The 13,426-nt window shown below is 46.3% G+C and overlaps 1 long non-coding RNA gene across 1 annotated transcript; it reads left to right on the top strand.

The window, feature by feature from the left end:
• The first annotated feature begins 5,963 nt into the window (after positions 1-5,963).
• LOC310705401 lies at positions 5,964-8,165 on the top strand. The gene is made up of 2 exons (XR_014525234.1): positions 5,964-6,135; positions 7,657-8,165. It is a non-coding gene; the product is annotated as an uncharacterized lncRNA (long non-coding RNA).
• Positions 8,166-13,426: the final 5,261 nt, after the last annotated feature.

Here is a 13,426-nt window from a genome sequence, read left to right as displayed (position 1 = left end):
ACCTCTCTCAGTCTCCACCCCTTTTAGGTAGCTTTAGATTCTCAAAGGACCTCTGGTCTGAAGGTGGGCAACCCTCTTCCATTTGGCTCCTGTTGCCTCATGACAGGGGCGGCCCTGCTGGCTTGCTTGCTCACTTGATGGCTTCATCCAAGCGCCTGGGTGTACCAGATTACCGTATTTTTCGCTCTATAGGACGCACTTTTCCCCCTTCAAAAATGAAGGGGAAATGTGTGTGCGTCCTATGGAGCGAAGACGCCATAGCCCCGCGACGCTCTCCCGGCTGGAGAGGTGACGCATGGCTGTGGCAGGAGCCTCTATAGCCGCACGTTACCTCCCCAGCCGGGAGAACGCGCGCGGGGCTAAAGCAGCCCCCCGCAACCCTCTCCCGGCTGGAGAGGTGACGCGGGGCTATGGCAGGAGCCTCTACAGCCCCGCGTCACCTCTGCAGCCAGGAGAGAGCGCGCGGGGCTAAAGAAGCCATAGCCCCGCGACCCTCTCCCGGCTGGAGAGGTGACGCGCGGCTATGGCAGGAGCCTCTCCGCTGCGCCTTTCTGCTGCTCCCTGACCTGCTCTTTGGGGCTGGTGGTGGGCTTCCCCCCGCCAGCCCCAAAGAGCAGGTCGAAAGGAACCTGAAGCCTGGAGCGCAAGAGGGGTCAATGCACACTGACCCCTCTCGCTCTCCAGGCTTCCAAGGTAGCTGCCTGAACGCACCTTAAACGGCACCTTGTTTTAGAGCGGGAAAACAAGAGGGGGAAAGTTCTCCCCCCCTCTGTGCAACGCCTCCTGCCACTTCACTGAAGGGGCGCTGGACAGAGAGGGGGGGATTTTTTTTTCTTGTTCTCCCCCCTCCAAAACAAAGTGTGTCCTATTGTCCGGTGCGTCCTATGGTGCGAAAAATACGGTAGTTGATGCATGGTTTCAGGTGGAAAGTGGATGTGAGGTCTGATGCCTTGCAGACGTTTCAGGACCACGGACAGCTCCAAGTGAACAAGTTGCTCCCACCAAAGCTGAGAGCAGGTTTGAACCTCCTCCCCCAGATGACCTCTCTCAGGCTCCACCCCTTTTAGGTAGCTTTAGATTCTCAAAGGACCTCTGGTCTGAAGGTGGGCAACCCTCTTCCATTTCACCGTCTCCAGTTTGATGAACTTTCTGCACCACTGAGGTCCTGTAGGAGGTGTTTGGTTTCTTGGGGACATGTCCCTGTGAGGGTCTGACCTCAGGTCCTACAGGTATGGTTGATTCTTCTCAGTGCTTTTCTTCAGCCAGGGAACGCCAGAACGCAGTTCCAGCACCTCTCAGATGGGTGTTAATGCGGGCCATAGTCCTCCCACCCGTTTCTTCCTTTTACATACTTCTGAGAAGCCCCAAACCAGGAGTAGGTAAGCTAAGGCCCGGGGGCCAGATGCGGCCCAATCACCTTCTCAATCCGGCCCACGGATGGTCAGGGAATCAGCATGTTTTTACATGAGTAGAATGTGTGCTTTTATTTAAAATGCATCTCTGGGTTATTTGTGGGGCATAGGAATTCGTTCATTCCCCCCCTCCCCTAATATAGTCCAGCCCACCACATGGTCTGAGGGATGATGGACTGGCCCATGACTGAAAAAGGTTGTTGACCCCTGCCCCAAATGAACATTTCAAGTCAAAATGGAAGCTGGCCAGTGTGTGCGAGTCTATGCTTTTTTTAGATCTATGACTCCACCTAGCTCCCAGCCACTCCTAGCCACGATTGGTCAAGCTACAAGGAGGGGCCAGTTCATATTTCCTTTTCTACAATCTATCTCCCATGTGGCGGCGTTGGTGAGCTTTAAGCTTTCCAGCCAGGAAACAATAGAGGGGCTGGGCCAGACACACTTCGATAGGGAGTGAGCTTCACATATTGAGAGCCACCACTGAAAAGGCCCTTTCTGGGGGCCCATGCCATATACTTAGTACTGAGGAGGGACCACCTTGTGGACCACTTATAAACATCGTCTCTGACTCCTCGAAAGATTCCATCAGCGGTGTCTCCAAAAAAGTTTACACATCACTTGGGAAGACAGGCAAATGCTAGTGTACTGGAAGAAGCAAAGATCAGCAGTGTTGAAGGAATGTCAACATCAGCTTCGTTGGACTGGTCATGTTGTGCGGATGCCTGATGATCGTCTTCCAAAGCAACTACTCTATTCCGAACTTAAAAATGAAAAGCGTAATGCTGATGGGTCAACAAAAGAGGTTTAAAGATTCTCTCAAGGCAAATCTTTAAAAATGTGGTGCAAACACCGACAACTGGGAAACACTGGCCTGCGAGCGCTCCAGTTGGAGAACAGCCTTTCCCAAAGGTGTCATGGACTTTGAAGACGCTTGAACTCAGGACGCAAGGGAGAAACGTGCTAAGAGGAAGGCACGCTTGGCAAACCCTCATTGTGATCAACTCCCACCCGGAAACCTATGTCCCCACTGTGGAAGGACGCGTGGGTCCAGAATTGGCCTCCACAGTCACTTACGGACTCACTGTCAAAACTGTGTTTATGGAAGACAATATTACACGGCTATGAGTGATCGCCAAAGAAGAAGAAAAATGAGGAAGGAACACCAGATAGGCCTGACTTGCTGATTTTAGAGCACAGGCAGGTCGATGTGGATATTTGGGACTCACAAGTCATTTAGGGTTTAATCTTGTGTGTACAAATTGGAACCAGCAAGCTCATCAAAATTCACCTGGTCCACCCCTATTACAAGATATAATTAGCAATTGTGAGAAGTATTCTCATTGACAGGCATACACTCATAAAAACGAGCTTTTTTTTTTTAATTAAAAAACAAAACTTCTACAAGCTTCCCATTCCTCCCTTTCCTACTTCCCTCCAATGAGAGACGAAACCTTTGATGATCATATTTACCTCCGAGACATTACCATTTAAATGCTTATTGGAAAAATAAGAATTAATCGTTAACCAAGTTTAAACTCTTGCACAGGAAATGTTAAAATACGTTACAGTCCACATGCCCATTTTCAAATTTCCTTTATGGCCTCCTACCTTTTTCTTTTCTTTTTTTTTTAAAGCACCTCCACCAAAATCCTTCAAAGGACTGCAAAACCAACCTGCCCCCTTTTATTTTTTTGGCTACTACTTGAAATGCTGGCTTCTGGCAGCCAACTATTCCTGGCTCGGTCCTTTTATTATCACGAACGGGTATTAGCAGCTAAGGGGTTGTTGACATGTCCTTTTCGGAGTTGCTACTTAAACGCCTTTAAGTTCGCGCAGAATTTATATATATATACCAGCGTCAAGTCATTTTAAAAGTATGAAATGGGGACGAGGCCAATTTCTTGGGCCACCTACATTTCAGAGGAATTAGCTGGCACAAAAGTTATTACATGCACACACATCCCTTTCTATATTTCATTTAGAAACCACACATTTTCTGGGCCAGGGTCCAGAGGTGTTATACAACGGTTGAATCAGGCAGAGGGAGGGATTGGCTGAGATTCTCAATGAAAGCCAGAATCGGCTCATGGGGTTCAGCATTGTACCCCTTTCTGCATCTTGTCCCGGGAGCAGAGGAGGCGCTTGGTTTTTCTCGCGCGCGTCCGGAACCGAAGCAAATAAATATAATAATTTTTTTTTTAATTTTAACATATAAATTATAATACATACCACAAAACTTCACCACTTATACAATCTTTTTTTGGACTTCCATCAGCACCTCTGATGATCCACCGTTTTAACCACTTCTTATGCATTTCTTAAATTCATATTGCCTTTAATTATCTTAACTAACCATCCTCCCCTTTATCCATTTTTGCAATAGTTCCAATAGTTCACCTCACAAAATTTCTTGCAAGCCTACAAAAATAGTCTGAACAGCACAATTACTTTTCAAATAGTCTGTAAATTTACACCGGTCTTTTGTGAATTTTTGGTTCCGCAGATTTTGAATCCTTCCTGTTCGTTTATCTAGTTCGGAACCGAAGCAAATAAATAAATAAACAGAACCGAATTCTCGCGGCCAGCTAAACACTTGTGAAAATAAAGAGCTCTGTGCAGGTGAATGCAGATCGGTTCTTTTCTGGAAGCGTTCGGGGTGGCTTGAGTTTCGGCATGCCATTACTCATCCTTCTTGAATGGAGGGCATATGGCAGCCACAGCCGCCTCCTCTGAGTTGCCGGGGGCAGCTCTCATTTGGGTGAGTAAGCACGCCAGAGGGATGCCATTTGTGGGTGTAATGTTTGCTTTCATTTCAAGTACACAAGCACAGCGTTAGCTTCCCAATGTGGGGCCTGCACACACACACATACATGTGCTCTGCAGTTTACCTCTCTTCTCTCTCTCTCTCTCTCTCTCTCTCTCTCTCTCTCTCTCTCTCCTCCATGCCTTGGAAGTGAAATATAGTCGGAGTCGAGAGTGGATTTCATGCTCTTTATTCAGCTCATAGTGGTGAGGAGGAATGAAAGTTCCCCCACAATATCTGCTTTATATACATTATTTACACAATGGGCTGCACGTGATTGGCTAATTCCGGGATTCTCCTGTAGGCCAATCAGGTTGTGGATTCACTTCCACCTGGAGCTGGATTGGGTGGCTGCATTGTTCTAGGCCTTCTGGTGGTTCTCTCACTGCAAGAAGCCAAGTTACAGGGAACCAGGAAGAGGTCCTTCTCGGTAGTGGCACCCGCCCTGTGGAACGCCCTCCCACCAGATGTCAAAGAGAACAACATCTACCAGACTTTTAGAAGACATCTGAAGGCAGCCCTGTTTAGGGAAGCTTTTAATGTTTGATGCATTACAGTATTTTAATATTTTGTTGGAAGCTGCCCAGAGTGGCTAGGGAAGCCCAGCCAGATGGGCGGGGTATGAATAAGAAATTATTATTGTTGTTGTTGTTGTTGTTGTTGTCCCAAAACATCTGGTGGGCCGAGTTTGGCCACCACTGCCCTAAGTGAAGCAGGATGTAATGGCAGGCTGATGAAACAGTAAGGGTGTAGGGTTAGAGCTCAGGGTGCTAACAGGAGCTGGGTTCACACTGTGAGCACTGGGCTGAAGGTGACCAAGCAGCTTGGTGTTTGTTACTGCTACCTGCAGTAAGCGAAGGTGAAATAATTGAGAGGTATGCCTCTTTGGTGGGACACGGGTGGCGCTGTGGGTTAAACCACAGAGCCTAGGAGTTGCCGATCAGAAGGTTGGTGGTTCGAATCCCCGCAACGGGGTGAGCTCCCATTGCTCAGTCCCAGCTCCTGCCAACCTAGCAGTTCGAAAGCACGTCAAAGTGCAAGTAGATAAATAGGTACCACTCCGGCGGGAAGATAAACGGCATTTCCGTGCGCTGCTCTGGTTCGCCAGAAGCGGCTTAGTCATGCTGGCCACATGACCCGGAAGCTGTATGCCGGCTCCCTCGGCCAATAAAGCGAGATGAGCGCTGCAACCCCAGAGTCGTCCGCGACTGGACCTAATGTTCAGGGGTCCCTTTACTTTACCTTTTATGCCTCTTTGGGCATATTCCTAGGATCCTGGAGGCAGAAGGGCCTGCTAATTGCTGAGTTTTACAAGCCTCACAACTTGGCAGTGCTGCAGACCTGACTCGGGTGGCAAGAGTTATAAAATATGGATGGAGACATTAAGGTTTTTTTTGTTTTTGTTTTGTTTCACATTTTGCACTCAATTTTATTTATACAAAACACCTTGAGTGAAAAGAAGAAAACAACTGCTGGTCATTTGCCAAGCAAGTCAGTCACTTTTGCCATCTGGAGGCAAACTGGTTACTTGGCATTCTTCTTTCTTTTCTTTTCTTTTTTAGTGAATTAATATTCTTTATTGATTAAAAAATTTACATGTCTATACAAACATTATGTACTCTTAACAGGTAAAAAAAAAAGAAAATCATATAAAATAGAAAATTTATAAAGAAATAAAAAATAAATAAGTAGCAAAGATAAGAAACAAAGAAATAATAAAAAAGACAAAGTTATTTACATAGCACTTGGCATTCTTAGCATTGTTGGTCCGCATTTTCTTCTGCCCTTTCTTGTTGTGTTTCTTTGCAAAACGTGTGTTCCGCAGGAACTTGGGATCAACCCCCTTCAGAGATTCATATTTATTTGATCTGGGTTTCTTAATGCCATTTCTGTGCCGCTTGCGAGACCATAGCTGTCAATGTTTCCCTTTTTTAAAGGGAAATTCCCTTATTCCGAATAGGATTCCTCGCAAGGGAAAAGTTGACAGCTATGTGCGAGACTGGTTGTGTGTGGTGTGGTTCTTGGACTTGGCCATGGCTTAAACTTGAACTTAAACTCCATGGCTTAAACTTGAACTTAAACTCTGCCACAGTTCAGGGCAAAACCGAAAGAGCACGGAGAAATTTAGTTTAGTTCTCATTTCGATACCAGGATGTTACGCAAGTCAATGTTGAAGGCAGAAAGCTCTGCTTGCGTGGCAAGTTCCCGCCTCCCCCCGAAGAAATAAAGACACGGACACAAGAATTCAGGTTAATGGGTCAAATTAGGCCACAACTTTATTGATTACAGGAATTGAGCGGTATTGGCTTAGGCATTGGTCCTAACTACTAACCGGCTGTTAGGATATTTCCGTTCCACCTTAAAAGGGAGCAGGCTTTGTGAGTCACAGAGTCTGCGCATGTCCTATTCACAGGATGTTTATGTTTGCTGTTGCTTTCGATTTCGCAGTCGGTCGGAGACACTGACTCAGAACGGTCATGTTTTCCTTTGTTCTGTTCAACGCTAAATAAAGTCTGTAAATATGCTCTTCTGCGGTGCAGCTTTCTGGCTGTGTTTTCTGCTGATAAAGAGTGTACACGAGCCCTAGAATGTGGCAGTCTATTTCTGAGGCTTCGTGTCACTAATTGCTGGATCTGCGTGACTATGGGAGATCGATGGACGTCCGGCAGCCGGCTTGGGGCCATGATGGACTATATCTCCCTGGCAGTATTCCCAACACCGGCTAGAGGCCGGAAGGGTTAATCACCAGAGGGAGGAGTCCTGCTGAGGCACGTCAACTAGGACCTCCCCTGGGCGTCACCACGTAGGGGCATGCCGTGGGCCCACACCTCCCTAGGCCTAGGACAAGGCCACGCCCCCCCAGAATCCTTTACCGGACTACCCTTGCTTGGGGGAAGGTGATGGCACTCCTTCCCCGCTTCATTTGCATAACAATAGGACAGTACCCCTACCAATGCCTAACCGCCACTCGAGCCCAAGCTCGCCGCCAATACCCTCAAACCTGTAACCAATCCCTAATCCCTGATATAATATCACTCAACCACACATCAATTCCCGCATCGGAAAGATGTACGCCATCATCTCTGTAGAGGGCCACCTTGGTGTAGTGGATCTCGGGATGGTCAATGACCCGTCCCCCCAGAGCCGCCACTCTACGTGCCACAGTACATTGCAAGATCTTTCGGGCTCTATTCACCGCAGCAGGGGAGCGACAATCTCTCCATGTGCGCCTTTCTAGTAAGGAAGACCACAGAATGCTAGTGCTGGGGTAAGAAGTGAGTAGTTCCTCAAAGTCACTGAATATATTCCATTGCAAATCAATGGTTTTACAATAAGCAAGATCGTTTTCGCCGAGCTGTATCACCAAAGCGTCTGGAGGGCCCTCGATATGCCATCCATATCACATCTTTGCCTGGCGGCAAACCGAGTCTTAGCCCCAAGCCTTGTTCTTGGACTTGGCCGTGGCTTAAACCTGAAGCTCCACCACAGTTCAGGGCAAAACTGGAAGAGCACGGAGACATTTAGTTTAGTTCTCATTTCGATACCAGGATGTTACGGAAGTCGATGTTGAAGGCTCAGCTTTCGAGGCATGAAAAGTTCCAAGCGTCTGCACTGCAGCACCACATAAAAGGGTGCGAACATTACCCTACCTGGAAGACAGCTGGATGGACATGCAGCTGTTGTCTTGTGGCCACCTCAGTAAAAGCCAGCGCTGGAATGTCAAGAGATAGCATATGGGAGAGGGTGTTAATGGCTTCCAGGAAGCCCAAGGAATTTTCTGGTCCTCTGCCAGCATAGATGGTTATTTCCTCCCTTATCCATTTTGAACTCTCTTCTGCCAAAAACGACTCTCTCCCTGCAAAATGCACTTCCATTTGCAGAAGGCGAAGGGGCGCAGAAGAGATTACATTTGCTTGGCTCTTATATATCCTTCTTTTTAAAAAAAATAATATTTTATTTGCTCAACACATAACAATAACAAAAAGACAAATTACACCACATTAAGAATATCCTCAGTCGCACATTACATAAAGAATTAATATAAATTTCATAATCCATAAACTGCAATGGTCTCTTCCTTTTAAATCCGACTTTTCATTTACAGTGGTACCTCAGGTTACATACACTTCAGGTTACAGACTCCGCTAACCCAGAAATAGTGCTTCAGGTTAAGAACTTTGCTTCAGGATGAGAACAGAAATTGTGCTCCGGCGGCGCGGCAGCAGCAGGAGGCCCCATTAGCTAAAGTGGTGCTTCAGGTTAAGAACAATTTCAGGTTAAGTACAGACCTCCAGAACGAATTAATTACTTAACCTGAGGTACCACTGTAGTGGAGAAGGCTGTGTAAAGCTGCCCAGAGCTATCTGTTTATTTTCACAACAAATCATCCTTTTTAATTAACTACCCTCACTGTGTTATCAAGCCGGGGACTGGACTCTGAACAGCGGTTGAGCTTTTTAAAAAAGTTTTGCTCAAAGTTGCTGGGTTGTGTGTTTTTTTTTGTTTTTTTTTTTTGTAAATTCGCAATTTTATGGCAAATCGGCAAAGGCAACACTGACAACATGGGTTGCCATACATGGGATGCCAGATTTCCCTGGACGGTTTTCCTGATTTCTGCCTGGACACTGCTGCTGACTGCGGTATTCTGTATATGTCCAGGAAATTCCAGCAACCCAACCCTTTCCAACTCTTCTATGACTGGTCTGGAAGTGCACCCGGCTGCGTCACCTGCTTCAAGCTGAAGCAGAAATTACCATATTTTTCACTCTATAAGATGCACCAGACCACAAGACGCACCTAGTTTTTGGAGGAGGAAAACAAGGAAAAAAATATTCTGAATCTCAGAAGCCAGAACAGCAAGAGGGATCGCTGTGCAGTGAAAGCAGCAATCCCTCTTGCTGTTCTGGCTTCTGGGATAGCTGTGCAGCCTGCATTCACTCCATAAGACGCACACACATTTCCCCTTTTAGGAGGGAAAAAGTGAGTCTTATAGAGCAAAAAATACGGTACATGGTTAATAGGCATGAAAGCAAAGATTCCACTATTGCATGTGCTAAGCGAAGAGACAGAGCGTATCACAAACATTTTGGTAGGATTTCCAACCTATTCATTTCAGCATCTGGCTAACTGATGGCTTCTAACATCACTCGAAGCCATTTTTATTTATTTTTTGTTAAGGAGCAGGAGAGGAAATCTCTCCTAAAGTGGGATTGAGCTGCGCACCGCACTGCCTGGGAAAGAGATTGGGGAGAGTTATTGCAATCCCCGAAGCCTTTAGCCATACAATGCAGGTGCAGAATTAAAAGGGGGGGTAGGGGGGGAGAGCAAGGCTTCAGGGCTCCGGTGCTGGTATAAATCAGAGGTTGTTTCGCGCACGGAAAGATTATAACAGAACTGGAAAGGGTACAGGGAGAGAGCAAGAGATTACTGCGATCATGTTGCACGTTCTGCGGGAGAGGACGAGTTGATGATGATGATGATGATGATGGGTTTTGCAAGAGGAGGCGAAATTGGAGGCAGCAGGTTCTGCAGCCTGCAAAGGGGAGAATCAAAGGAAATTCCCACACAAAGAGAAACGGACCTGTCCCTTTCGATTTCTCTCCGTTTTGCAGCTTTCCAAACTTGAATTCATTTTACCACATTTCCACCACATCAGTTTGCGATTTTTTAATGGAAAAAAATATGTTCTCCTAAAAAAAAAAGAAATCACATGTATTTCCTCTGCATTTCATATAATATACATGTGCAAATGATGTGCATTTTGCAAAGGACACATTTTTATTTTTGTTGCAATTCCCCCTAATCCAATTCAGTCTTATGTGTTATTGTCACTAATGCGTTCGTACAAGGTGTGGCCGGAAAGTTCGGCGAATGGCCACAGAAATCGGACAGAGAGAAATATTCGAACATACGTACCTTACAGGCCTTCAGAGTAGGCCCCCTCTGAGACAATGCACCATTGACAACATTCGTAGGACTGTTAGAAACTTCTGGAGAAGTCCTTTTTTCGTACTGCTTTCCGTTCCCTCGTCACAGCAGCTTGGAAGTGTGAAATGTTGGAAAATCTGTGGCCTTTCAGTGCAGATTTCAGTTTTGGAAAAAGAAAGAAATCCGGTGGGACCAGATGGGGAGAATATGGAGGGTGGGACAACTCAGTAACCTCATTTTTGCATAAGATATCAATGACTCCCCTTCTTCTCTTTCTATGGTTCATTTTACATATCATAAATCCCTTCATATTTTACAGAAACTATGCCATTAAGTATTCCATTATTACATCTGTCAAAACTTATTTACACTGTTGGATTTATCTTAATGCTGCCAGCATTTTCAGCTGTATACAGTTATTTCCCATATATTCAATAAACGTTTTCCAATCTTCTCTAAATGTATGTTCTTCTTGTTCTCTTATTCTGTATGTTAAATCTGCAAGCTGCGCATATTCTGTCAACTTAAGTTGCCATTCTTCTTTGGGGCAAGTAACATTCTTGCTTCTGTAGAAGCACACATAAATAAATTTCTATACAATTTTGGTAGTTCTGTCCCTATAATTCCCAAAAGAAAATCTTCTGGGTTTTTTAAAATTAAAGTTATTTTGAACAGCCTTTTCAATTCATTGCATATCATTTCCCAGTAGTCTTTAACCCTACTACAAGACCACTATATGTGCATCTAATCTTGCCCCATTCTAAAATTTATGTACTGGTGTGTGTTTTTCTTTTCGTAAATCTACCAAAGAGAAGAGGTGAAGAGTTTGTGTGCTGTGTCCCTTCTGATAAGAAATGTTCTGGGAGGGTGACAGACAAAATTGGGGGGTTGAGGAGGGTCAGCTGGTGGGGAGTGAGGAATATCCGTTTTCATCTGAGGAATATTGGAAGGTATGCACTGGAAGTAGAACATTTTCAAATCCCGGCTAGTAGCTATTCATCAACTTGTCCTCCATGAATTTGTCTAATCCTCTTTTCAAGTCTTCCACGTTGGTGGTCATCACTAAATCTTGTGGGAGCAAATGCCATCGTTTAACTATGCGCTGTGTGGAAAAGCACTTTCTTTCTTCTGCCCTAAATCTTCCAGCGTTGTTCACCTTCATTGGATGCCCCAAATTCTTCTATTAAGGGAACATTTCTCTCTCCACTTTCCCCACAGCACAAATAATCCATCCTCACTCAAAATCGTGATATTTCATTTCTGATTGACACCTGCGCTTTGCATAGATAGGTAAAGGGACCCCTGACCATTAGGTCCAGTCGTGGCTGACTCTGGGGTTGCGGCGCTCATCTTGCTTTATTGGCTGAAGGAGCCGGCGTACAGCTTCCAGATCATGTGGCCAGCATGACTAAGCCGCTCTGGCGAACCAGAGCAGCGCACGGAAACGCCGTTTACCTTCCCACCAGAACGGTACCTATTTATCTACTTACACTAGCATGCTTTCAAACTGCTAGGTTGGCAGGAGCTGGGACCGAGCAACGGAAGCTCACCCTGTAACAGGGATTTGAACCACCGACGTTCTGATCAGCAAGTCCTAGGCTCTGTGGTTTAACCCACAGCGCCACCCACGTCCTATTTGCATAGATAGTTGTTTAGTCGCTTAGTCGTGTCTAACTCTTCGTAACCCCATGGACCAGAGCACGCCAGGCACTCCTGTCTTCCACTGCCTCCCACAGTTTGGTCAAACTCATGCTGGTAGCTTTGAGAACACTGTCCCACCATCTCATCCTCTGTCATCTCCTTCTCCTTGTGCCCCCCATCTTTCCCAACATCAGGGTCTTTTCCAGGGAGTCTTCTCTTCTCATGAGGTGGCCAAAGTCTTGGAGCCTCAGCTTCAGGATCTGTCCTTCCAGTGAGCACTCAGGGCTGATTTCCTTCAGAATGGATCGGTTTGGTCTTCTTGCAGTCCATGGGACTCTCAAGAGTCTCCTCCAGCACCATAATTCAAAAGCATCCATTCTTCGGCGATCAGCCTTCTTTATGGTCCAGCTCTCACTTCCATACATCACTACTGGGAAAGTACCTAGATACCTAACTGCTAATGTGTGGTCAATCTCTGGGCTGTGATTATACCGTCAATGCAAAAATATTTGATCGGTGCTCAAAATGCGGGAAGGTCACAAGCGAGACTTTTCTTTTGCCAGCACTGAGTCCTTGCGTACTTTTAAAAAAATAGACACGAACTGCCAGAAACCCAGACCTGTTGTGTGTCAACAATATGCCCTCGCTGCATATATTTCAATGCCCTCTGCTATCTTCTCTGTGCGGCAAGTGAAGCTCAAACCGGCCTTTATTTGGAGCCTCTCCACACCTCCCTCTTGCAACCATTTGCCAGTTCCTGCCTGTAAGAACCAGTGTAAACAACATCACATAAATATAGAAAGAAATCAGAGGGTATTTTTAGCTGCCCTGAGCTCTGCTCTTGAGAGGCAGAACAATAAACATTCCTGTTTGGATCTGGAAAGGCAAGGCAGCGGGAATGACACTAACCTGATATGTAAGTAACCACTGCAAAGCGGCCAAGAGATCTTTACTGTTGGTAGGGATGGGGGAGGAACTCAATTCAGTTCACGTTTAAAGGTGAACCTGCGTGATTTACGCTGCCGGGAAGAATGCTCAGACTGAAACACAACCATCCTTCAAAGTTTGCGCTTCCCTGAATTTTGCGATGCAGCTATACGGCCAAGAAATCAAAGAATTATAGAGTTGGAAGAGACCACAAGACTCATCAAGTCCAAACCCCTGCAATGCAGGTATCATTCGCCCAATGTGGAGCTTGACCCTGAGACAAGGAGTCTCCTTCTCTACTGACTGAGCTACCCCAAAGATGCATATGCGGAGGTGTAGCGTGCATAAAACTGCATATAATTCTTAAAAAATCATCCAAGATGGAAATTGCTTTGCTGTGATATGACCAGAGCCGTCTTTCCCATAGGGTTTACTAGCGCGTTGCTCCAGGGCGCCGGCCTCTCAGGGGCGCCCCAGCAAGTGGGGGAGCTTCGCGGCTATGCTGGCAGCCTCCCCTTTCCCTCCTGCATGCCCGGCAGCTGCACCCCATCAACCATATGGCTGGTGGGCATGCAGCTTGCCTCCCAAGCCTCCACGGGAGTAGAGCTATCCACTGCAGAGGCTTGGGAAATGGTTGATAACTCTGGGAAACGGGGGGGGGGGCGCCATTGAACCGGATATGCTTAAGATGGCCCTGGATATGACATACACAAAT

Source organism: Podarcis liolepis (genome assembly GCF_965112155.1).
Source record: "Podarcis liolepis genome assembly, chromosome: 4".
Taxonomy (NCBI): Eukaryota; Metazoa; Chordata; class Lepidosauria; order Squamata; family Lacertidae; genus Podarcis; species Podarcis liolepis.
Note: the sequence above shows the minus strand (reverse complement) of the source record. Positions and strands in the feature narration are given on the sequence as shown.